Here is a 27,795-nt window from a genome sequence, read left to right on the forward strand (position 1 = left end):
TTTTAAACCAATACATAATTTTTAATTTGATGAACATGTAGGACTGATGTCCACTACACAATCTTCTTCTTATAGACGTTGTTGGGCCTCTAAGTGCAGAGGTTTGTAGGACAGTAGCAAATTTCCCTCAAGTGGATGACCTAAGGTTTATCAATCCGTGGGAGGCGTAGGATGAAGATGGTCTCTCTCAAGCAACCCTGCAACCAAATAACAAAGAGTCTCTTGTGTCCCCAACACACCCAATACAATGGTAAATTGTATAGGTGCACTAGTCACTACTAGGAAAAGGCCTACTAATGGCACACCTAATTTGGCCATTAATGGCGCATTAGTGGTGCGCCATTAGTGCCACGCCATTAGCATATTTTACTAATGGCGCACCACGGATGCGCCATTAGTATATACAACAGTGCGCCATTAGTATGCCTCCCAGGGGCCATGTATACCCAGGTGCTTTGGCATACTAATGGCGCACAACAACAGGATGCGCCATTAGTAACTTCGGCATACTAATGGCGCACAACAACAGGATGCGCCATTAGTAACTTCGGCATACTAATGGCGCACTGTTTAATGATGCGCCATTAGTATCCTTTGGCATACTAATGGCGCACTATGATGTGATGCGCCATTAGTATGAATATTAGGTTTTTTTTATTTTTTAATTTTCTGTTTTTTGCACAGGTTACAAAATGTATAATTGGACAAAATATAGACAACACACATCAACAACAGATTCATCGAATACAATAGAAGATTAGTCTCTGAATACAATTCATCATTTTAGTCTCCGAATACAATTCATCATATTAGTCTCCGAATTGAAAAGACCGAACAAAGATATAACATTATATTACAAGTCTCGAGACCGCGAGTTTGTCTTCACATTACAAGTCGATATCGATCATCTAAACTACCATCACATAGAAGAGAGCTGCGGTCATCACGATGAGCATCATCACGATGAAACTCGTCTTCATCCGGTTCCTCCAACGCTCCCTCCCCTCTCCCGCTAGATAGTGGGCGTATCTAGATTCGGCCTCGGCCCTAGTGGTGTACCCTTTGTAACTGTTACCGCTGAATCGGTGAACCTGTCTCCGACACTCCTCCCAGTCGTTGTAGACTCCGGGAACCTTACCCTTGTACACGACATACCACGGCATCGCTATGCAGTAGCCAAACGAAACGTTAGTACCAATTCACAGACAATACATAAGCAATATATAAGTATGCAACCGAACGATCGGAAGAGAAAAGCAAGACATTAATAGCATCGATTACATCTAAGTTGAACGACTTTCGAAACCAAAGAGACATACTACAAGTTCATTAAAGTTTAATTACAACATGAGCCAATCGATGTTTCAGAACTAGACACAGCATCACTGCTTTCGACTCGACTCAAGGGACAGGAGCGTGGATGAAGCCGCCGTCTATCGTGGGAGTCATGAAACAACGGGCGTTGTCAGCCTGCATTTGTAGGATTGTGTCGATGTCACTGTTGGACGGTTGATTTCTGAGGTAGAACTGCCCGAGGTATGAAGGACATCTTGATGGATGATTTCCGCAAACTCCGACTGGATGCGAAAGAATTCTTGTCTGATGTCCGCATCCTGGATTGCCGACATGCTCGCGGCCCAATCTTTGAGTCTACTCGGTAGTAGAAGTTGATGATGGTCCCGTACGATCGCCCGCATGTGATGGACGGCGTAGTAGGCACCCTTCTGACCGCCAGGCGGCTGCTTGACGCAGCAGAACGTCGTATTGTGGGAGAACACGTGCTTGCCGTACTTACGAATAGGCCTGGTGAAGGTGCCTCCAGATTTGACGTAGCCGGGGAGAACATCATCAAGAACCTTCTTGACATTTGTGTAGTCTACGTTCGACTGACGGTCCGGGTCGAAATACGTGGCCATGGAATATTTGGGGCTTAGGAGGATGAGCGTGCAACATGTGTCACTGCAGAAAACACGGAATGTTAAAAGAAAAACGATCGAAATCTAAGAATTCATATGTTATGGGGCGGTTGAGGGGAGGACTTACTCGGGAAAGTAAGGCACGAGGAAGTTATCCTTATCTTGGTTTGCTAGAATGACGCCTTCGAGGTAAGAACTCGCGACTTGCTGGTCCCCAGCGCTGCCCAAGATCTTGGTACGCATGTAGAAGGGGTCGACTATCACGATGTCCGGGGTCTTGTCGCGAATGATCTGCATCTCCATACTCAGCGAAAATAGCCGAACGAAGGTGTAGTGCAGCGGATGAAGGTTCAACATAGCGTGGATGTCATCAAACCGCAGGACGATCGTACCCCCGATGGAGTTATCCACAAAGCCCTTGCCCTCTGGCACCTTGGCCGCGAAAACCGGGTATGCCACATCCTTCTCTCCGAGACGCCGCTTCTCCAAAGAAAGAACACTGTCATGCAGACTCCGCATAGCACCAGTTGCAGCATCGAGCATATTTCTTGGTAGCATCGGCCTACCCGCCACATGCACCCTCCTCGAGATATCCTCAGGTGCAGGTGGCCCGTCCTGAGCACGGATCGTACTCGGTGCCGGCTGGCCCGCACCCTTGTTAGTCTTTCTTTTGCGTGCCTTCTTCTTCTCCTGTAATGGGACCGAGTTCTGCTCACAGACCACCTTCTTGAGTGTGTTGGGGCTGATAATATTTCGCACCTCGCCTATCTGAGGCTCGGTGAAGTTGGCAGCTGGAGGCGTCTCCTGAGAGCTGAACGAAAGACGACGCCTGTTGCAACTTGGCTTCTCCGCGGTACCAGCTAGATCGCGCACGTCTTTTGTTGGGTTGGGTTCTTGAGAAGGAGGCCCCATGAAGTCGCCACCGTACCCATGATCGGCAAAGTACTGATCGACGTTGGCAAATGTATCGTCGTCGTCGTCGTTCTGATCCTGTGCCATATGCATGTTTGGATCCAGTGGCATAGGGATGTCCGGCACCGTTGCGGCGGTCTTGCCATGGGGCCGACTTGGCGCCGGCACGACTGGCGGTGTTGTCTTTGGGGTGGTGTCCCCCGCCCCCAAACGAATCTGGCTCTTCGGCCAAAGCAGGGGCCAGCTCAGGCAGGCGCTGAGGGTCATCACGTCATCATCGTCGGCCCCGACGGGTCGAATCGGAGGTAACAACTCGTCGCAGCCTGGCAGCACCCGAACCAATTGAACCCTAAACAAGTTGGGTGGCATCTGGGTACCGTGGAACAAGGGTTTGCCCGGTTGAACGATTTTGCCCTTGGCGACATCGACCAACTCGTTGTTCACGAAGTGCAGGAGAGTGCACGGAACGTCGGCGGCGCCCTGCGAAAACATGTAGGGCGTCAGGGATGCCCAGTCAAAGGCAAGGAGATGAAGTCCTCGGCCGAGAGAGGCTTAATTAGTTACCGTGATGATGGCGTCGAGCTCGGCTAATGTCGAGGCACCGCCAACAGCGGGCGTGCAGTTGACGGAGGGGCCGCTTGCTGCAGAGGAGCCGGCCGGCGTACACCCGGGTGCATTAAGCTCCCGTGCCGGCGTCGGAGACACCAATGCCGCCTCCACCAGAGACACCAATGGCCCTGCCATCGCGTTCTGCGAGTTGCTGGCCGTGAAGCTAGGAATCGGGGGCGGCCCCTGTTGGCCGCCCGCAATCCACGCACTAATCCCCTGGATCAAGGTAGGCACAATGGCGGTGATCGTCGCTCCAAGTTGTTGTTGCACTTGCTCTTGGACAATCTCCGGAATCCGCGCCACCTGTGCCCTGAGTTCTTGAACCTCGCGCGCCTGGCTTTCCGAGCTGGTCTTTTTCTCCTTTCGCCCACCAGTGTTATAGTATGACGACCATTTTGTCGACAAGCCTTTGCCGGCCACACGACCAGCTGACGTGGCTTACTGAGCTTATCCTTGTTCTTCATTACATTCAACGCCCTATTTAGAGTGGTGTCCCAAGGGTTGCTCTTAGTCGACCCCGCGCTACTGCTTTCAGTCGCCTGCGGAAGGAATGTGAACAATTTAGAAATTTGGCTTCATTAATTAGAATGCAACCATATGGAGCTAATTACGTGGGGGTGTATTCCTTACCTGAACAAGCTCAAGCGCCCTGGTCTTCGGATCCGTGGTAAGCTCCTTATTTTTTGGGTCCTTCTTGTACCGGGCCCTGACAAAGTTCCTGGTCTGCTTGTCACCGTATTTATCGAAGAGGGGCGGTAGGCCTTGCTCGGCACGGTCTGCCTCCTCCTTGTCCCATATAGGCTCCACCACTCTGTAACTGCCAGGACCGAGTGTGTGTTCCCTAAGTTCAGCTCTCGCATTTCTTTCCCCCACTTACTTGATTCGGAGTTTGCGGTGCTCGAGCAATTGATCTTGAAGTCGTTGTAGTCATCTTCGGTGATCGAAGGATTTTTCTCCTTGATCTTCTCATAACTCTCACCTTTCTTGATCATTCTCTTCACATTGCTTTTCCAAGTAGACAGGGCCTTGCTCATCTTCGTGAGGGCAGCATTGTTCACTTTATTCCCTTTGAGGCTTGTGTTTTCAAATTCAGCGGGGAACTTGTATCGTTCGTGCAGCTTCGTGAAGAGGAGGTTGCGCAAATTCCCTCGGTCAGGATGCCTCAGGTTCTCGGTGTTGATCGAGACGGTGCTCCGGAGAATGCACCCGAGCTGAAGCGAGTACCCCTTGACTATTCGTTCGGGCGCCGTTGGATTCCCATCGGAGTCCACTTCAGTAACTTCCTCCTTGAGGGTGCGGAGCACGGTCGGGCGCCGGTCCTTCCGTTGCCTCTTCGGTTGGCTGCCATCTGTGCGTGCGCCGCCATCATTAGTGGTGGCATCCTCGGCGGCACCATCAGTGGTGGCATCAGTGGGGTCATCCTCGGCGATACCATCAGTGGTCTCAGGATCGGTGGGGAAGGCGGTGTCCTCATACAAGTGAGGTTGTTCCTCCATCTCCTGGGATAGCTCCCAGAATGCCTTGACGCCCGAACCCCCGGCCTCATCGTTGTTGGCCATGTTTCTCTCTAAATAGGAACAAAGTTTGGTCAAAAAGTTGGTTATTGTCAAGGAACAAGATCTCTAAGTTGACCAAATAACCTAATTCTCGAGGAATGTCGCCAAAAAGTTGGTTATTGTCAAGGAACACTTGAGAGATGTTTGTGATATTGCCTAGGTGTTTTGGGATAGAACCTGTTAGTGTGTTGTTGCTAAGGTCCAAGTCCACGTTCTCAGGGTAACCTAGTTCTTGAGGGGTGTGTCTAGAAAGTTGGTTGCTGCAAAGATACAAGGTTGTGAGTTTGGTCAAATTGCCTATGATGTTTGTGATATTGCCTTGGATCTTGAAGGCACTGTTGCATGATGCAGTGGTACAGCCAGCATGGGACCTCATCTTTACAGGCTAATTTTCTAGATTGTAACACTGGGATTTGTGCACAAGCTAAGCTAGCTAAGACAGTAGCTTCCTTGCAACCCACAAAAGACAAAGGAAAAGGGGTGAAAAGGGGGAGATGGTTAGCTTTGATGAGCAGGCAACATCTTCCTAACCCCCTTCTTCTTGTCTCCTCTCACTATCTCTCTCACACACATGGCAAGCAAGGGTGTCTGAGTGTGTGAAAAAAAATACTAAACTAATCCAACCACTAAAGCAAATTAATTTTTATTTCGGTTGAGAATCGGGCACCTTCTAGGTCAAGAAAATTGGGCATGACCTTTGCTAATTTTCTTGACCTAGGAGTGCCCCATTTCTCAACCGAAACGGAAATTAATCAACGTTTCAGGAGAAAGGGGTCATTTTAGAAGATCACAAGTAGCAGCAGCATCACTTGACAAAATCACAACTAGTAGCAGCATCACAAGTAGTACAGCAGCAACATCATCACAAGTAGTACAGCAGCAGCAGCATCACAAGTAATACACTTAGCTACCAGTTCAGAAATACAGCTAAGATAAGATCATCACCACATTTTAGAAACATAGCTCATCATTTTCATTCTTGCAGATAAGATCATCACCACATTTCAGAAATACAGCTTCATAGCTTGTTCTCTGTATGCAAGCAGTAGACCATATATATGTGACATTTTCATCTCTCATTAGCGCTAAGATCTAACGTCTATTTTTGCTCATGCTGATTACTCACTTCAAAATAGGTTGTTTAGTAGTACGAAACAACACACACCAAGCTCCATCAAAAACAGAATAAAAAATGGCCATGTCATGCTTGGCAATAGCACAAGTGACATGAAAATTCAGGAGTAGGAGATCACAAAAGTACAGTCCACAGGTTACTCCAAGTTTCTGAATTTTCAGTAAATTTTCTGTAAGAAAAGAACTAAAAGAAAAGAAATCCTAGGGTTAAAAAATCTGGAGCAAGTCCTAGCAGAACCACAAAATGTTCATCTACTCAAATTAATGTCCAAACAGTGTCATATCTGAAATTAACCTGTCATGTTCACTGCTCAAACATGAAGTACCAGCAACCTTCAACAAGAAGTACTCAAACTGTCAAACATGAAGTACAAGCAACCTGCTATGTTAGGAGTACAAGAAGGATCCTGCTGCTGCTCCAAACAGCACTGGGAAACAGACATACTCCAACAGTTGATTGCGTGGTGGTGTTTAGGGATGGAATGCACAAAAATTGCAGGTGGCTCGGCCTACCAGAACCATTGAAACGTAGTGAAACCCGCCCTGACATCGGTCAGTTCCGTGCATAGCACAGACACGTATGCACGCTGCTATGCTAGGGTCCTAGCGCCAACGAGGACACCAAGCAGATAAAATCACCAATGGTTGTCGCAGTTTAGTTTGATTGCTGGTTGGCAGTGCTTTTGCATTATACTATATTCCTAACATTTCAGAATACATTGCATGTTAGTTTCTGTTCAAAAACCAAACCTTGTAAATTTGGAACAGGTTGATTATAGGGAAAAATGTCAATGATATGTTTCTCTATAAACTTGGTGATATTTACAAAGTTTGGCTTGGGGCAAAACTACTGTGCACTATTTTGAATTGGATGGAGTATTTGAAATGCTGTCTGAGGTTCTCAAATAGTTTTCCATCTAGTTTCATGGTTCTCAAAACAGTTTTTCTAGAACAAGATATGTGAATGGGACAGAGATGTGTCTGTTTGGGAGGCATCTCTCCTAAAAAATATGAAGGTTCATGGCTTTCAAGCCAAATGACCAAGTTCATGGCTATATCCATGTCAATTTTATATAATGTGACGATAGTTGGCACAAACATGGTGCTTAGCATGCCAAACAAGATTGCACATGGGAGGTTCTAACTTTTTGTAATAAAAAAATAAATTTTCATTTTTCAAGTGCCAAAAGAGGGTTTTTGTGTGAAAAATAAGATGCAAAAGTTCACTTATCTAATTACTAATGGTTTTCGCCAACGAGTTCCAGGCAATTTGATCAGGCTGAGTAATTACATGGGGACAGCTAAAGAACCAACCTAATCAGCTAGAATAATGGCTAGACAAATTAAGCAATCGCACAGTTGGGCATGCATTCCATCCCTAAACAGCACAGGCAGAGAAAGAGCAGGGCAGAGGAGAGGGGGATGGGATTATACCTAGTCTAAGAGACCAAACCAGATGTGCAGGCAGAGCTGCTTGTGCCACGGACAGCAAATCAAAGGTTGGTGGCGTCTGACGCGTGCACCTGCGTGAGCAAAGGAAGCCAAAGTGCATGAGAAAATCAAAGGGAAGGGAAGGGAAGAGAAGAGAAAATCGAGGATTACCTTGACGAGCAGCGGCGTCCCGAGCGAGAAGAAGCGCTGGTGTCTCCCCGCGGCCGGCGACCGATGTGCAGAGGTGGTTGTCCGGGACGGTGCGACGGCGGCGAGGCTTTCTGGGCTCTGGGGGAGAGGAGAGGGCGAGGGAGGGAGAGGGCGAGGGAAGGCGGGGAGAGGGCGAGGGAGAGGGAAGGCGAGGAGAGGGCGAGGGAGGGAGAGGGTGAGGGCGAGGAGAGGGCGGAGAGGGCGAGGCAGGGCGGCGGCGGTGGAGCGGGCGCGGGCGGACGGCGTCGGGTTAGGTTTGGGCGAGAGGTGGATCTGGCGAGGGAGGGAGAGAGGCTAGAGGGAGAGGGCGGCGGCGGCACGGTGGAGGGAGGGACGAGGCAGAGGGAACTGGCGAGGGGGAAAGGGAAGGGGGGGAGGTTGAGTAGGGGAGGGGTGCGGGGGGTCGGCGGCGGTGGTTGAGTAGGGGAATCGAGGGTGCGGGGGGTCGGCGGCGGCGGCCGGTGGACCAGGGGGTGCTCGGCGGCGAGGGGGACCGGATCTGGCGAGGTGGGATAGCGATCGAGATGGAGGGGGATCGAGATCGAGTGTCCATGAAATTTAAAAATATTCATGATAGTTCAAAAAGTGCCCATGAAATACAATCGAGAAATGAAGGCTACGATTTAAATACAATCGATCTTAGCTAGCTATCTGTTCACAATCTTCTTGCCCTTCTTTTTCGCAAATGGAGTTCTTCTGTGGAACGGACGTCCTTTAGGTAGGGTGGTCCTGCTTCTTCTTGTGGTGTATGCTGCTACTTCATCATCGTCGTCATGTTCGATCCTCGGGTCGCCGTACTTGTCGAAGTCTTGCTCATTGGCTACTCCATCCATTCCGATGATCTTCCTTTTGCCTCTCCTCACGACAACACGACTGGGCTTTGATGGGTCGGTAATGAAGAAGCATTGGTCCACTTGGGAAGCCAGTACCCATGGCTCATTTTTCGCGGTGACGTTTGCGCCCGCGGTCTTGGATTTGGCTTCGGGTATAACCATGGTGGTGAAATACCGGTCTTCTTTTAGGACGCTCTTCGCCCATCTGACACGGAACATCGGGACCTTCTCTCCAGCGTAGCTCAGCTCCCAGATCTCCTCGATCCTTCCGCAGTATCTGTCCTTGTCGTTACCGGTGTAGGATTCCATCGTTACCCCGGAGTTCTGATAACCATCGCTCTTCATGTCCTTGGCCTCGGTGTAGAATGTGTAGCCGTTGATATCGTACGCCTCATAGGTCATCAGGTTGTGCTCGACGCCCTATGACAAGGCGAATATGAGTGTTGTTCTTCCGCGGAAGAATCCTCATGTAAAGGGTACGACAGAAGCTTCTGCTTGAACCAACGCGTGAAACATGAGTTGTGCTCTTTGAGTATATCTCCGTCCGTCCTTTGTTGGCCTCGGTCATTGCACGTCTTCTTAATAAAGGTTTTGTGCTGTACCACCCAAGGATCGACCATGTCTATGTGTTGTAGTGCGACTAGGTTTGCTCTTTCAAAGTCGGCGAGTCGACCCTCGAAGTCGACATGCATTTCGCGGCGACCCTCACGGTGACCCCATCCAGCGAGCCTGCCGAGGTGCCTGTTGACGGGCAGACCAACGGGGTTCTCGATGCCTAGATAATTCGTGCAGTAGGAGATGCACTCTTCGGTCAGAAAGCCCCTGGCTATGCTTCCCTCTGGACGTGACATGTTGCGAACGTATCCTTTGATGACACCATTCATCCTTTCGAACGACATCATGCTGTGCAGGAACGTCGGCCCGAGTTGGATGATATCGTCCACGATATGGACCAGCAGATGCACCATAACATCGAAGAATGCGGGAGGGAAGTACATCTCAAGCTCGCATAGTATCACCACGATCTCTTCCTGTAGCCTTCTGAGTTGCCTCACGCCAACAGACTTCCGAGAGATGATGTCGAAAAAGTTGCATAGGCCAAATAGGGTTTCACGGACGTGCGCGTCCATGATCCCACGGATTGCAACTGGAAGTATCTGCGTCATCAGCACGTGACAGTCGTGAGACTTCATCCCGCTGAACTTCTGCTTCGCTGGGTCTAGGTATCTGCTTATCTTCCCCGCGTAACCGTAAGGAAGTTTTACTCCTACGAGGCAGGTGAAAAACTGCTCGATCTCCTCCTGACTTAGAGTGAAGCATGCGGGAGGGTAGTCATTTCCGGTCTTCTTGGCCTTTTTGCCTTTGCGACGACTTTCCCTGTCCTGCTTCGCCTCATCATCATCATCATCATCATCATCATCATCATATATAGCGTGAAGCTCCTGCCTGATGCCCATTGATTTCAAGTCTGCCCTTGCTTTCGGCCCATCTTTGGTCCTCTTTGACATGTTGAGCAGGGTACCAAGCAGACTCTCGCACACGTTCTTCGTGATATGCATGACATCAAGGCTGTGAGGCACACGGTGGATCTTCCAGTACAGCAAGTCCCAGAAAACAGACCTCGTTTTCCATACCTTCAGCAGCGGCTCTAGCGCCTTTCGCTTCTTTCCCGGCTCTGGCGCCTTTTGCTTCTTTCCCGGCAGTGGGCAGTCTTTCCAATTTTTCAACAGCTCGTCTATTTCCTCGCCGCTCCTCGTACGCGGGCGTCCTCGGGGTTCGGTTTCACCATCGAATAGATCCTTGCGTTTTCTCCACGGGTCATCGTCGCGAAGCCACCTTCGATGTCCCATGAACACGGTTTTCGAAGACCCGGGATCTCTATCTAGCTGGCGATACATTGTGTCATCCATGCACCTGACGCATCCAGAAAATCCGTGGACCACCTGCCCCGCAACATATCCGTAACCGAGATAGTCGTGCACCGTCGTGAGCAGCGCGGCTCTCATTGGGAAATATTCTTTCTCTGCGGCATCCCACGTATTGGCTGGCGTTTTCCACAGCGTGTCAAGCTCCTCTTTCAGCAGCCCCAGATACAGATTGATGTCGTTCCCTGGTTGTTTCGGTCCTTCAATTAGCATACTCATGTGAATGTACTTCCTCTTCATGCACAACCAGGGGGGAAGGTTGTACATCCACACAAACACAGGCCAGGTGCTATGTGTGCTTCTCTGGCTGCCAAACGGATTGACTCCATCGGTGCTTGCGCCCAGCATGATGTTCCTTGGATCGTTCCCAAATTCTAGGTCTTCGAAGTTCAACGCTTGCCACTGGCTCGCATCCTTAGGGTGACTCAGCATCTTGTCTTTTTATCTATCTCCGGAGCATTTGCGTCATCTTCTCGCTTCTTCTCCTCCCTATCCGCATGCCAACGCAGGAGCTTTGCTACCTTAGGGTCCGCGAAATACCGCTGCAGACGAGGAGTGATCGGAAAGTACCACACCACTTTTCGAGGAGCTTTCTTCCTCTTCTTGTATCGAGTGACGCCACACACCGGACATATGGTAGACTCCGCGTGCTCATCCCGATAAATGATGCAATTGTTCATGCACACATGGTATTTCACGTGCGGTAAATCCAGAGGACACACGATTTTCTTCGCCTCCTCCAAACTGGTCGGGCACTTGTTCCCCTTGGGAAGACGTTCGTGCCAGAATGACATGTTCTCATCGAAGCATGCGTCGGTCATTTTGTGTTTTACCTTCATCTCCAGAGCCATGAGCGTTACTTTCAGGCGGGTATCCTCGGGCCTGCATCCTTCATACAATGGAGTAACCGCTTCTAACTCAAGTTGATCCATCTTGGCTTTCTCTCGGGCGGCAGCTCTTGCGTTATCCGTCTGCTTGAGAAGCAGCTCTTGAATATGAGGGTCCTGCACCCAGCCCATCGATGGTCCAGCGTCGTCTGCTCCGCCGGCATCATCATCTTCATGATCATGCCCGTCTTCTGCTCCGGCATCTTCCTCATCATCATGTCCTGCATCTTCTACATGATGACTGTGTACAGCATCACCGTCGTGATCATCTCCTGGGGATTCTTCGTCTTCTCGCCCGCCCGAGCCGCGGTGGTTGTCTTGCTGCCCTTCCTCATTTCTTGCCCGGCCCCCATGGACGACTTCGTAGTCATCTTCATCACCTTGCCACCGATAGCCATCCATGAAACCACGCAAGAGCAGGTGGTCCCGCACCTGCCTGGATTCCGGGTCCGCAATAAGGCTCTTCAGCTTGCATCTTCGACACGGACATCTTATCTCCGTCTCGTTCTTTTGAAGCATCTCGGCCTTCGCGGACCTCAAAAACCTATTCACGATGCCTTCGGTCATCATGCGGACCATGGTCGCCTGCGGGGTAGAGCAAAACGATATTTTAGAACCAAGAAAAAATTTGGCATGACTTTCCCTAAAAATAGGACCAAAAAGAATGCTTAATGCCAAAATTCTCGCCGAAACGGAAATGAATCAACATTCCGGCAAAATATTGGCAACTATCGCATTTCAAATACCGGTACACCTCCAAACACAAACACATATGCAACACCACAAACATATGCAACACCACGAACATACATAGATCTAGCTAGGCCATAAAAAGTGCATGTGCACATTGTTGTAGGGAGAACAACATAAATATAGCTTCCCCCCTTACTTACCTATCAAAACAAGGTAATTTAACCACTTAAATTGAATGAATCTATGGTGGAAATGAGGTGAAAAAGAGGATGCACCCGAGACAAGGAGGAGGTGGAGAGAATGAAGTGGGGAGAAAGTGAGTGTGGGTAGGAGAGGCTGTCCAAAATATCTTGTTGCTGCCCACTTACTAATGGCGCACCAACTCTAAATGCGCCATTAGTAATCCAGGTTACTAATGGCGCACCTTCTGGTGGTGCGCCATTAGTAGTTTTGCAAAAAAAAACATACTAATGGCACTGTCCCACAGTGCGCCATTACTAGTTTAAACTAGTAATGGCGCATGGTGGGACAGTGCACCATTAGTAGTTTTGCAAAAAAGGGAATAAAAAATATAATAAAAAAAACAACATTAGTGGCGCACTATCCGGCAGGTGCGCCATTACTAGTTACAACTAGTAATGGCGCACTGTGTCTGGATGCGCCATTAGTATGTTTGGACAGGCGCACTAGTTAAATTTTTTTTTTGATACTAATGGCGCACCCTGGGCCAGGTGCGCCATTAGTAGTTTCAACTCTAATGGCGTATCAGAAGGTGGTGCGCCATTAGTATATACTAATGGCGCACCGCTTGTCTGGTGCGCCATTAGTGTCAATCCCATCTATAGCCCTTTTTCTAGTAGTGAGTTCGGCGAAGAGATGGTGATACAAGTGCAATATGGATAGTAGATAATAGTTTTTGTAATATGAAAATATAAAAACAGCAAGGTAACTAATAATAAAAGTGAGCACAAACGGTATTGCAATGCATTGAAACAAGGCCTAGGGTTCATACTTTCACTAGTGCAAGTTCTCTCAACAATAATAACATAATTGGATCATATAACTATCCCTCAACATGCAACAAAGAGTCACTCCAAAGTCACTAATAGAGGAGAACAAACGAAAAGATTATGGTAGGATACGAAACCACCTCAAAGTTATCCTTTTTGATCGATCTATTCAAGAGTCCGTAGTAAAATAACACGAAGCTATTCTTTCCGTTCAATCTATCATAGAGTACTAGAATAACACCTTAAGACACAAATCAACCAAAACCCTAATGTCACCTAGATACTCCAATGTCACCTCAAGTATCCGTGGGTATGATTATACGATATGCATCACACAATCTCAGATTCATCTATTCAAACCAACACAAAGTACTTCAAAGAGTGCCCCAAAGTTTCTACCGAAGAGTCAAGACGAAAACGTGTGCCAACCCCTATGCATAAGTTCACGAGGTCACGGAACTCGCAAGTTGATCACCAAAATATACATCAAGTGGATCACGTGATATCCCATTGTCACCACAGATAAGCACATGCAAGACATACATCAAGTGTTCTCAAATCCTTAAAGACTCAGTCCGATAAGATAACTTCAAAGGGAAAACTCAATTCATCACAAGAGGGTAGAGGGGGAGAAACATCATTAGATCCAACTATAATAGCAAAGCTCGCGAATACATCAAGATCATGCCAACTCAAGAACACGAGAAAGAGAGAGATCAAACACATAGCTACTGGTACATACCCTCAGCCCCGAGGGAGAACTACTCCCTCCTCGTCATGGAGAGCACCGGGATGATGAAGATGGCCACCGGAGAGGGATTCCCCCCTCCGGTAGGGTGCCGGAATGGGTCTAGATTGGTTTTCGGTGGCTACAGAGGCTTCTTGTGGCGGAACTCCCGATCTATTCTGCCTCCCGATGTTTTTAGGGTATGTGGATATATATAGGCGAAAGAAGTCGGTCAGGGGAGCCACGAGGGGCCCACGAGGGTGGGGGCGTGCCCAGGGGGCCAGGCGCGCCTCCCTGCCTCGTGGCCACCTCGAAGCTTCCTTGACTTGAACTCCAAGTCCCCTGGATCACGTTCGTTCCAAAAATCACGCTCCCGAAGGTTTCATTCCGTTTGGGCTCCGTTTGATATTTATTTTCTGCGAAACACTGAAATAAGGGAAAAAACAGAAACTAGCACTGGGCTCTGGGTTAATAGGTTAGTCCCAAAAATAATATAAAAGTGCATAATAAAGCCCATAAACATCCAAAACAGGTAATATAATAGCATGGAACAATAAAAAATTATAGATACGTTGGAGACGTATCAAGGACATCTCATTTGCATCAGATGAAACCAGGTGAATCTAGAATATCGTGTTAGATAATCGAATCATACGGAAAAGTACAATAAACTACATTTTTGGTTCTTCAATAATTTAATTACTGCCCCCAACTTGCAAGTCAAATTTTTGTGTCTTAAAAGTTTACATAAATATGACTGCATAATATACACTAGAAACCACTATTGGAATATTTATAAGTGTATATATGATTTAGAAATCTCTATCATAATATTCAATAATAAAAGAGATATGAACATATGCAAATGTGTATACAATACATTGTTGCAATATTAGAAAAATAAATCTATAGATTGTTTATACAATAAAGAAAAAAATTGCTACATCACAAAATTTTCATTTTGTAGAATTAATTTTTTTAATGATATGCATTACAACTATATACTAATGAAAAATATAAATATTATTTAAAAATATTCTTATGTTGTTAAATAATATAAAATATATTAATTGTAACTATAATATGGTATACTTAGTTTAAAATATGTATACAAGTTTAGTATAAAAAATAATTGTTTAAATCGCCCCCGGGCCAAAAAATGCTTTGGACCGGCAATGAGATGGTATAGTGAAAGGATAATATAATGAAAGTATATTGCATATAGGCTCGGTTCCCCTCCATCCCGTGAAAATATTTGAAGGCTATATAGACGCGCGACATATGTACTGTGTGTTTGTAGCCTATGCTGAATCAAAAGAGCCAACTGTACGCGGTGTGCTCAACCTCTATCCGAACGAGATTGTGGGCGCGCGATATGACCAGTGTATGTGATAAATTTTCTTTCCCTTGCCTCGGACATGAAGCCCATCATTTTGCCTTCCAAATGGACAAGCCTAGTGGGCTGCCACTGCTTCTACCGTGGAGATTGTCTGTGGCCAGTTGGCGCTGAATCGTGATGCCGAACCATGACGCCGAATGGCCTGTGCTGGAAGAGCTAACCTCTCCAGATCCCACACTACCAAATTTAAACTGTCATAGGACATGGATAATATCATGTATATCGTATTATCAAGCCATAGTCCTATTGCAGAAAATTATATTATTGAGCATGATTTGCTCACCTGATATAGATCACAAAGGGTCCCAATATACTTGAGGCAAGTTGTTCAACAAATATTTTGGTCTGGGCTCGGAAAATTGGATCGAATCAATCATGGAGTCGTTGCACCGAGTCGAGACGAAATCAGTACCTGCAGCCTGGGGATCAGTTGCTCATGCTCAAGAAATTGCTCTTTTTTCCAAGCCAAAAAGGTGCACAATCAGAACCATGATAAGAAAGTATTTTTTTTCTAACAAACTCACAACAAAGAGTAAATCAACAGCTAGCAGGTGATTCACAGGATATGCACATGAAATAGACTTAGCTACAGGATAAATCATGAAATGAGACTGAGAGCACCAAAATAGAAATTAGTTACATGAAAAAATAATTGATGACGTGGCAAGTTGTTGAGGTGGATAGGCTACATGTCAAACAAATATGATAGTGAAGGTAAACTATTTAGGTATTATAGATGACGGAAGCAGGCTACCATTCTATTTGGCGGATGGCGGAACAAGGCTAAAAGTAATTAGTGATACATTTAATTACTTTGGCGGATAATGAAAGCAAGCTACTAAGAAGCTAAGACTAGTCACAATGGGTAGTAACTTAGACTAATAACATGCATATGTCACTAGTCTATGTTACTACCTCTATAGTGGGGAGTAACATATGTGTGGTGTCATGCAACAATTTATTTATTAGGTTGTGGATTCATCTTGTCTTAGTATGTGTGATGTTACATTAACTAGTTATGTTATCACATGCCTCTATTTTCTCATTAATTACTCGCCACATCATCTGTTTTATCTAAAGATGTGTAATGTTACCACCTATGTTACTCCCACTATGGATAGTCTAATCATGTAGCTATCCCTAAAGACTCTAAGCTCCTTTAAAATGGGATGCTCTCGACGCTCATAGTATTTTTTTGATCCTGCGTCCAGCTATCAGTCATTGGGAGTGCCATATCTTTTAATTTTTTTTAGTATCGGGTCATGGCCTGCTCACAACCACATGTCTACGGCCATAACTCTCACTAGATCGGCAACACGCCTTGGCGCGAGAGTGCCAGTCCTAACCTTTTGTAAGCAGGTAATGCTAAATTAGTAAGAAGCACGCCCTGAAGTATGTAATCAATGCAGGGTTCACACCAAAAGCAATGCAAATCTTTAACCTCGTGAATTTTCTAATCAAAGTACATATCACAGAGTACAATTGAGGCACATCAAACTCGGCACAAAGGAATATGCCAAGTAATGTTTAATAGATCAGGCTTGAGTAGCACATAGGCAGCAAGACAGTGCAAAATATTGAAAGCGAAGCATTTACACAGGAGGCTAGTGACAATCAGATAGCAGTCCTTCGCCAAGGACGGTTGAAATTCCTTGTCACGCAAAGAAAAGGTCGTTCAAAGAAAAGTTGAGTAGCATTGGCCTGAAAGTGAAGAAAAAACCATATTCCTGGAGAAGATATCTCAACATTTTTACAACAATAGACATCTACAGTGACCAAGATGAAACTATCAAGAAGGCAAGATTAGTAAACTAACATCAAGCAACATATTCCTGGAAACATTTAGCAAGATTAGTAAACTGACATTCTGTAGACCAAGGAAACATACATGTCTTTGACCAAACTAATTTAAAGGAGAATTTCTTTCAATCTTTGACCAACCTGTAGTTATTGTCACTCTTCCATCCACACCTTATAAAAATGAACAGAGGAGTAAAATAACAAAACATGGTGCTTTAGTTAATGCAACAAAATATAAACCCTAACAAACATGAAGGCATAGGATGATGGTTAAGAAAGTCAATAGCAAATAATTAGTGAGAAAGTAGGTCACCTCACTTAATCTACCTTCTGCAATATACAATACGATCAACACTTCTTTGTTTCATGTAAAGACCAGTACCAACTCTGGGTGTTAGTGAAACAGTTAATGGAAAGACCAATGTTGGGGTTTGTAATGTTTCAAATAGATACTCTACATAGTTGGTGACAGATGCAAATCCAAAACTTTGTCACGAGACACTTTTGATTGTTGATCGGATGTTTTCCCTTTATTAGTACATTGTACAATTTTTTGGCTAGTGAGAATAGGCAACCAATACTAACCCTGTCATACAACAGTTCAGGTCCACAATGTTGTTAAAATCAATTCCATAGATCCATCAAAATAAAATGTTGTTCACAAACCATTCTCTTATGGAAGACCAAATTTTAGCAGTACCAAAATGACCCACGGTGCTACTGGTTCTACTAACGTGACGAAACAAAATCCACACTCTAATGAATTACTAAACACCTGATTAGGCAGTGGACACATTTTCTATGGCTTAGGCAGACCAAATTAAGGAGAACTGAGAACATCTTTGTTAATGGCACAGGGTGTACAATGTACAATGTTCTCAATTCTACTGACTATGAAACATATGTTCTCTACGGTCTTACAACATTATAAAAATTATCTTATCAACGACTGCATTAAGAAAGAGAACAAAGAAGTCCTAGCAAAATAGCGGATGAGAGCACATTTTAGTATCCACATGAATGAGGTACACATGATGCCGGTCCTTGTACCACCTAACTATCATTTTAACTACAAGCTTTGGATCTTCAGTTGGCTAAATCACAAGGCTTTGGTTTCAGTTAGATTTAAAAACTTTGGGCCTTCAGACAACAAATGTACCAGCAATCAAATGTACCTTCTGCTGACCTGGGCGTCAAGGTTGGGGGTGACGGTGACCTCGCCGTCAGGGTTGATGCTGCCAGCAACCTTGGGGTCGGGGTAGGGGCTCGCGGCGATCTGGCCATCACGTCCTAGTGCAGTAAAGAGTAACATGGTTTCAATATTGTAACAAGCATCGACTAAAGAAGTGCACCTATATGTAGAACAAGCACATCTGTTGCTAGCTCTCGTCTCACATCACATCTTAATTCATTCATGTACAAAGACTAACAATCAATCATGGCAAGAATCTGAACCCTTTGGCTAACAAGTTGAACAAAATAGAGAAATAATGGATCAGGTTGGCGTGGGTGGCACGAATCGGACCGGCGAGCTGCGTGCTGCTCTGGGGCTGCGCATGATCCCGCGAGCCGCGTGGGCTCAGGGGCGGCCGGAAGAGTAGTGTGCCGCCGACGGGCAGGCCGGAGGGGCGAAGGCTCAAATCGTAAAGCACTGCATGCCTTTTATTTGCTTCGTATCAACTGAATTTCAAATCAAGAGCAACAATCAGAAGGGTTTTAACCAGTATATCTGGAAGACATAGAACATAACAAAGAGGTAAACAAAGCAAGAGCTCCAAAAACTAAGTAACTTGACCCAAGAAGCATGATAGCAGGGCACATCAAATCAAGAAGCAGAAGGGCATAAAGGAGTGGAAGATAGAAATTAGGGGGAGGCAGAGCAGGTCACCATGCCTCTGAGGCAAGAGAAGCATTGGGGTCCATTCTTGGCCAAATTCAGATATGCAATGTAGGAGTACGAACAGGAAGATCAGTTCGTCTGCACCACCACTATACATCTTCAAAGGCACTGCACAGCAAAAGAAAATTGGTGCACTAACTAAAACAAATAATAAATAAAGATTCATTTGAGATTAGCGATATCAGACTGTATAGAGAAGCTAACTTCTAGCAACCGAAAATTATGAGCAAGACAGATTATATACCAGAATAAACATAGCTTCAGTTATGGAGTTCAGGTTAACTGAGTTCAGGCAGATGCCATCGTTATAGGTGAAGCGCAGCCCGGTCCTGCTGTTCCTCTTCCTGATGCTATAGGGCGGCAAAATGTCCCCTCTATTGAACACCTCCACGTACATTGCGACCCTGGCCACGAGAAGCTGCAATAATAGTCCAGGGAGGGAGGAGATATATCAATAAGAATAATGACAAATGCCAATAGATTTGATACAATTGTACTGCACACTGTTTCTGAATGCCACAAATTTATTGCCTGAGTCAAATCTATAGTACCATTGTATCAAGTCAAGGCAATAAAGTCAAATCTACTTGGAAGTACATGCAAGGGCCCTAAGCACTCCAAAGGATGGTGCACATCATGCGAGGGCCCAAAGCACTCCATGATTTGATACAAGGTAAAATGATAACAGAGGACAAATGAAGTAGAACAATCAGTACACAAGAAAGCAAGGAAATGGTAACATGCACATCAAAGCAAGTTAAACAGATAAGATAAATACCTAACAGAAGGGATCACTTCTTCCTGCCTTTCTTGCCCTCACTCACTGGGGCAATAACAGGAACAAATGGTTCAAACCTGAAAACCATGGGCACAAGGGGGAAAATCATATCAGGCAACAAACATGGGTACATTTTCAGTGGAAGTGATGCCGACTGGCAGAATAACAGTAATCACCTCTTTGCATCAGCTCGTCTTTCTCGACGATGTTCTTTTGGACGATCTTCTCACTAACCGAATCTGCCATCTCGCCGGCTTGTAATGGGAAGTACGACCCTGAAAATGGGAAGTAATGTGATCACAGAGGCATGGCGACCAAGTCTATAGAGCATAGGCAAAGAGGAAACTGAATTTACCTCAGATAACATGCCAACTGAAGCCGATGGTTTAGAACTATTCCCTGCAAGATTGCTGGATGCGTAAGTGGAGTTGCTGGAGTCATGATGACATCACCTTCTTCAATACATTCCATGAAGCTGTTGATATTATTTCTAGCACCTCAGCGTATATGTGGTTACCCTGACAGTCGAAGAACTATTGTGTAAGCATTTGTGAGAACAGGAATTAAAGAACTGTCTAGGAAACAATCACATAGACGATAGGATGATTGTACCCTGGCGGTATGTATCCGTAATGGGTTCATTATCAGTCCCACCACGGTGCTGCCATAGTCGTGAGACATACACACGGATACGCCAAATGGTATTTCCCTGACGAAGCAGGGACACAAGATTGAACTCCATCTGTAGAAATAGCAATCATCAAATATTAGATAGCCTCCGGAGAAAAGATTAGAAGACAGAATACTCATCAGAAACAAGAGATAAATAATGCAGAATGGGAAACCCAAGGTGTTACATGGAATAACCTTTTTTTCAGAAATAATTCAACTCTATCGTGAAGCAAGCTATGAACAAAACAAGACCAGACCGTTCATAGTATATACAGTTATTGAAGAGCAAGTAGTATATAAAATTTAGAGCTAAGTATCATTAAGGGCTCCTTTAACACAAGCAGAGATAGCATGATCATAATATACATGTAAACACGCTGGCAGTAGGAAGCCTCGTTATCCATGCACCCCAGAAGAAGGACATCATCCACACAGATAGGCATCGTTATAGATGACACGAGCAAAAGCACAACTATTACTAACTATTCTTAGGGTTTAATACAAAGCAAATCCACCTAGAAAGAGTACTATCATGGATCTAACATTGTATCAAGAAAAGAAAAGGAGAGACATGTACTAACTGGACACTGAAGGCATATCATCTCCTAGGATACTATGGTAAAACTACAACCCAGAATAAACACATGCAAAGTTTTCTCTAAATGTTAATATATGCATGCTTTGACAATTTTCTAACCCAAACAAATAACTCAAAACCAACCCATGTGGATCTGGAACAACACATTTAAATCCTTATTAATAAGGGCAATCATTCTTAACAGTAATCCACAACTAAAAAACCAAGAATAACTCAAAACCAAACGCACCATTTACTCTTCTCCTAATTCAGCGATGGTGCAACACGTGTATTGCTCAATCTATATATCCAACTAATGTATAGCCTTCAACCATCTATGTCGATGCATCTCACCTCTAACTGAACTGTTACTACCCAAAACAAAAATACACTGCATATGTACCAAGAGAAGTAATCCTTGATTTCTCTTTGCATAGCAATAATGAAATTAAACAAAGGAGAACATAATGCTTACATAGACATGATAAACATCAGAATTGGATATTTTGTCAGAAGCATAGCACACACATGATAGTAAAAGCCCAGAAAAGGAAGAAAAAATGTGAGAGGAATGAAATATGGTGAGAAGCAGCCTTGGAACCAGAGTGAGAGGGGCATCACATGTACGTGCTGCTTCCAAGGACTACCTCGTTCTTCAGCCCATTGTAGATCTGAAAATAAAAGGCAACCGAGGTTGACATCAGAGAGAGAGAGAGAGAGAGAGAGAGAGAGAGAGAGAGAGAGAGATGGCCGGGGCGCTTTGCTCCCTGATGAACCGCAGCGAGCTAGCGTGCTGCACAGGAGCAAATGGATAGAATCGAAGCAAGCAAGCCACAGAGAGATATTTCAGCATCATTCATGTTATCACCTGAAGATTCTGGTATCATAGCAAACGATCTAAGAATTACTTACCAACAGAAAAACTATGTGATGTGCATTATTTACACAAACCAATATTTTCATATAGGGCCAGAGAGATATTTCAGCATCCAAACCAATAAGAATGAAATAATCTAAGAGTACTATCACTATAGAGCAACAATTTATGAACTTGTTGTTAGTCAAAAGTAACAATATGTTCAGGCAAAAGGCCTAAGCATTAAGTATAATTAAAACCCACACTATATGAATCATACTCAAGATTCTTTTGCATAGTCAGTCAATCACACCACACAAATATTAATATTAATTACCAAGAGAGTATTTCCAATCCTAGCGGAATACTACCAAATTTAAACTGTCATAGGACATGGATAATATCATGTATATCGTATTATCAAGCCATAGTCCTATTGCAGAAAATTATATTATTGAGCATGATTTGCTCACCTGATATAGATCACAAAGGGTCCCAATATACTTGAGGCAAGTTGTTCAACAAATATTTTGGTCTGGGCTCGGAAAATTGGATCGAATCATCCGTGGAGTCGTTGCACCGAGTCGAGACGAAATCAGTACCTGCAGCCTGGGGATCAGTTGCTCATGCTCAAGAAATTGCTCTTTTTTCTAAGCCAAAAAGGTGCACAATCAGAACCATGATAAGAAAGTATTTTTTTCTAACGAACTCACAACAAAGAGTAAATGAACAGCTAGCAGGTGATTCACAGGATATGCACATGAAATAGACTTAGCTACAGGATAAATCATGAAATGAGACTGAGAGCACCAAAATAGATATGTAGATACTCTTCCTATTTTCTTCGTTTGCTAAATTAACATAGAAGAGCAAGAGATTACATATCTTCTTCTTCCCAGTAACTCTAGAGAACTGCATCTCTACCCCTTGGGACCCGACCCCCTGCAAATGAACATATCAAAATATCAAATCTTGAGGGAATGACCTCGTAAATCCACACGAGACTGTGAGAGAGAGGGGGGTGGGGGAAGTGGAGAGGGCGCTGACCGCTAGCTAACTTCGCACGGCAGATCAGAGGCTGCTCACCGCGGGTCGTCCTCTTCCCGGAGGTGCATGAATCTACATCCTTTTAACAAACTTTTTAAATTGCATTTCAGTATGATCCGAATTATGGGCACGACTACCCAGCCATTTTGGGTACATCACTTGGACTAAAGATTCCATCAATTAGTACTCTAGTTTTTTCAGAGTGGGCATTTGTACTGTGGAGGAATTAACTGCAATCAAAGGATAATACATACATCAATATTAGTGAGCTGAGCTTGGAAAGTGACTTGGGGATTCTTCCGGTGATTATCGGCATACAAATCCAAACCGATCAATTTCTTCCGTTTGCCCAATTATTTTGGGATCTCACCATTGAGGTTGTTCCTATACAACTCCCTGCAAATCAAGTTCATATTGAGAAAATCAAACCATTTTGTTCTATTCAAATAACAGAAACGATGAATTCATCGCAGGAGCACATACAGGTACTAAATATTCACAAGACGGCTGAGCTCAGGTACTAAAGATGAAGGATTTATGTGCAAACCCAAAGATAACTGGCTAGCTAATCTAACTCTTTCACTTAATAAACCCAAGAAATCCTGAGGCCTGCATCAAAAATTTCTTTAATAAACATACAAGGGTCATCCCCATATAGCATTTTCTTCTACTAAATCCCTGTCTATCAAGCACCTCCTCTCGTAAATAAATATGGCAGGGCTCTCTAATCAATCAAGCAACCGGAAGAACATGATGCACCAAAGAGAACTGCTTATTAGGGAGCCATAAACGCATCAAACCTAATAAGAAAAATAAATTAGGGGGTAAGTAGCTACCTAAACACCCAAGATGTGCTCTGCGTACACGTGAGGCAGCAATCCACGACAAGCGTAGTACCTGCAAAACAAATTAGCCAGCACATAAACAATACAATGTCAATCAGGTGAAGAGGAAGCACACAAAAATGAAAGAAGCAAGAGAAGAAAATGAACGCCCAGCAAGCAGCCAAAATATCCCAAGAAACATCCAAAGGAACGGCAGAGGCAAGAAGAAGAAACCAAAAGAGGAATAGGAGATGCAAAAGGATCCAAATGCAGAAAGATTCGGGGGAGATCAAATCCACTGGGCCAATCCGCGGCAACCGGGCCATGCCGAGGCTAAAATTAACAAACCTAACCTGATCCCTATGAATCACGATATACAGACCTATATAAACAACGGGAAAGAGGAACCCGTGTCTCCCTCCTCACCTGCTCTGCTCGGTTGCGCCATGGCCGACCTTGCGGGCGGCTCCTCGGTGATCTGGACGCGCCGCCTGACCTGCCCAGCCACGGTGGCCCTCCCTGTCCTGGCTCGTGATGAGGGGAGGAGGAGAGGAGAGGGCGGGGGCGCTCCTCTTGCCGTGTGCAGGCGAGGACGACCGTGACGACGCCGGGGAAGTGGACGGAGGCGGTCCGGCGGGCTGGGCGAAGTAGACGGCAGCGGCGGGAGCTGCTAGGGTCAGGGGTTGGGTGGAGAAGGAGGGACGAGCGACTGCAGGAGGGGGCGGTGGCGATGCGGTGGGGCGAGCGGCTGGGAAGGGGAGAGAAGACTGCGAGCGGGACGGGCGAGGCGGGACGGCGGGGCGGGGTGGGCGAGGCGGCGGGGCGGGTAAAGGCGGGCGAGCGGGGCGGGGCGGGCGAGGGAGGGGGCGCGAGTGCGGGAGAGGAGGAGGCTAGGGTTCACCAGGGGAGCCGGCCCTTTTATACCCCTACCACGCGAAATGACCAAAATGCCCTAGTGGGGGCATGGTATTTACATTCTGTTGCCATTACTATTCATTCCAGCAGTGTTTCTTCCAGATCCGACGGCCCAGATCCTCCCACCTCTCGATCCAACGGATGAAAACGCATCAAGGGAACCGATCCAACGGCCCAGAATCACTGATCTCTAAGGAGCCTTGTAGGAAGATCACTAGTAGAAAAAGGGCCTTTAGTCCCGGTTCTGGAACCGGGACTAAAGGGTCGGTACTAAAGCCTCCCCTTTAGTCCCGGTTCTAACTGGAACCGGGACTAAAGGCCCTCCACGTGGCCGCTGCCTGGAGGTCCACCTTTAGTCCCGGTTGGTAACACCAACCGGTACTAAAGGAAATTTTATGATTTTTTTTGAAATTTTTTTTGAAATTTTTTTTGAATTTCAAATTTCTGAATTATTTTAACCTCTGATCTCTAATCACCCCTCATCACTGCTCAATTTAACATTTAATCTCTAATCATCCCTCATCATTCCAAATCATCTAACTTCCCGAACGGTCACACATCCTCTCACTACTCTAGCCTGAGCACGCTTAACTTCCGGGTTCTATTCTCCCTCATTTCCAAGTCTGCACTTGTTGTTTTCCTGACAATAGTAAGATGTCAATCCTATTAACCCTCAGGAATTTAGCTTGAGCATGAAGTCACACATTTCACTGTTTGAGTTTGAAACTATTGTTCTAAAAATCAATAATTATTTAGTAACACTAATATTTCTTGAATAAGTAGTTTGACCACAGTTGACCAAAATTCAAAAAAACTGAAATAATTATTTAGTAACACTAATATTGTTGAATAATTATTTAGTAACACTAATACTTCTTGAATAAGTAGTTTGACCAGATTTAACAAAAATTCAAAAAAAAGACTGAAATTTGAGCATAACTTTTTTTCCTTTTAGAATTTGAGAATTCTAAAAATTTGCAAACAAACCGTAGGCGGTCTCCATCGGATGTGGATTTTCGTTCCGAACATTTTGATATATTATACATTTTTTTCCGACATCGTATGCAAAAGTTATAGCCGTTTTACATTTTCCCTATATTTTTTGCAAAACATGTCCAAATTTAAGTTTTTAAATTTTCCTAACTAGTAGATGTAGTAATATAACTACCTCTCGAAGGATTTTATTTTTTGAAGTTTTTATCATTTTCTTTTGATTTTTTCAAAACAAAAAAGGCGATCCACCGGGGGGGGGGGGGGTAGAGTTTGAAAATGGGACATTTAGTCCCGGTTTGAGACACAAACCGGGACTAAAGGGCTAAAGGGCATCGCACCCTTTAGTCTCGGTTCGTGTCTCAAATCAGGACTAAAGGGCTCAGGTGAACCGGGACTAATGCCTTAGCCGCACAAACCGGGACCAATGCTCACATTAGTCCCGGTTCATGACTGAACCGAGACTAATGTGAATATTGCCTCATGACCAAAGCCCTGTTTTCTACTAGTGCATCCTTCTCTTATTTCTGGATGCATCCAAATGACCACAAGGTTTCTCAAAGAAAAAGAAAAAAGACCACACCAGGTGCAAATCCACGTATTGAGCATTTTTCCTTACACGTAAATGAATTATTAGTCAAGCTTAGCTTATAGACTTTTTTTGTGTGAATACTAGCTTAACTTGTAAATGCAACTCAACTTATGTACATATGGGCGCACACGAGTGCCCAAATTTTGGCTCCCGACTCCATCGAGCTTGAAATTTTAAATAAATTTGAAAATGACCTTTTGAATTTTAAAAAAATGAAGTTTCTTCTATAATTACATAGGGATATTCTTCATGTAACTTTAGATCTTCTTTCAATAATACGATTCTCAAGATCAAGCCACCAAACAACGTCTCCGCCGAGCACATCTCGCAGTTTTTCACTCTTTGGATGCTCTTGCACGAGGTCGAACTCGATGAGCTCACCGAGGGCGACATCCTATGAAAGCACACGGCTAGTGGGCAATATTCGGCGGCATCTGCATACAAGGCACAGTTCTTAGGGATGGTTCTCTCACCCATGGAAAAAAATGATTTGGAAGGCTTGGGCTCCTCCAAAAGTCAATTTCTTTGTTTGGTTAGCTCTTCAAGATAGAATTTGGACGGCCGATAGATTGGCAAAGCATGGATAGCCAAATTGTGACATGTGCCCTCTTTGCAAGAGGGTGCAAGAAAGCGGGACTCACCTCCTCTACAAGTGCCGCTACACGAGAAGGCTATGGTCTTTGGTCATTGACAAATACCACATTCTCGGGCTCAACACAAACACTTGGCCCTTGTTCGACACGGTTGAGGCTTGGTGGGCAAGTACTTGCGACAGCGCCACGCCATTCAGACAAGCCAAGGCATCCCTCACCATGCTTGTCTCATGGACTATTTGGAACGAGCAAAACGCGAGAGTGTTCAAGCAGAAGAGCGCGCCACCGACTGCATTGCTTGCCTCCATTACGACCGAGGCTAGCCTCTGGATCATTGCCGGTGCAAAAAAACTAGGGTCAATAATATTGCGAGAGTAATTCCCATGCCGTGTAATCGGGTTGCTTGTAACAAACTATATTCTGTCTTATTTAATGGATGAGGCAAAGCTTTTGCCTCCATTTCAAAAAATATATATTATACATTAGCAAAAAAATAAAATCCGGCCCAAAAACTATAAGATACAAACCCATTTTCATCATGTGTTTGCTTTTCTTTCTTCTCTAGTATATCATATGCAGATATGTATAATGGTGAAACTTCATATTGGAGCTTGGGAACTAAAGCGACTTTATGTAACACACATACGCGCGCACACACACTATCAACCAACTGAGAAACGAAGGGAGTAGATAGTGTTTCCTATGTTCAGTTTTTGTTGCTACCGTCCCCACATGTGGGATCATCGCCCTCCAACAGTGTCCGCCTCCACTGCGTGAATGTGTTGACCTTGTGTCATGGAGGTAGCATATGATGCTACCTTCCCAGGCCTCGGAGAATCACCTCCCACCAACAATGCACGCTCCCACCATGTGGAGATGTTGACTTGGGTGCTATAGTTGAAACATCTTGAAGTTAGCAGCCGACGCTAACGTCCCATAAATAAATGCTCCACTCCTTCGACGCCACATGAAGCTACGGTATTACCTCCCGGATCTGCCAAGCACTGAA

General features: G+C 45.1%; 1 long non-coding RNA gene across 14 annotated transcripts; it reads right to left on the reverse strand.

Moving 5' to 3' along the window:
• Positions 1–16,662: 16,662 nt before the first annotated feature.
• Positions 16,663–24,529, reverse strand: LOC125521313 (uncharacterized). 14 transcript variants are annotated; one of them, XR_015611535.1, is made up of 16 exons: positions 24,123–24,527; positions 23,709–23,769; positions 23,127–23,268; positions 22,873–22,944; positions 22,299–22,767; positions 21,563–21,640; positions 20,333–20,462; positions 20,076–20,238; positions 19,897–19,995; positions 19,721–19,797; positions 19,187–19,360; positions 18,931–19,050; positions 18,568–18,722; positions 18,229–18,332; positions 17,131–17,213; positions 16,663–16,943 (listed from the first exon to the last, which is right to left on the reverse strand). It is a non-coding gene; the product is annotated as an uncharacterized LOC125521313 (long non-coding RNA). The 14 variants fall into 14 exon arrangements; XR_015611531.1 differs by having other exon boundaries at positions 17,184–17,213; positions 18,218–18,332; XR_015611534.1 differs by having other exon boundaries at positions 18,218–18,332.
• Between the last annotated feature and the right edge of the window lie 3,266 nt (positions 24,530–27,795).

Source organism: Triticum urartu, chromosome 7A, assembly GCF_056163025.1.
Source record: "Triticum urartu cultivar PI428250 chromosome 7A, HENAU_Tu73, whole genome shotgun sequence".
Taxonomy (NCBI): Eukaryota; Viridiplantae; Streptophyta; class Magnoliopsida; order Poales; family Poaceae; genus Triticum; species Triticum urartu.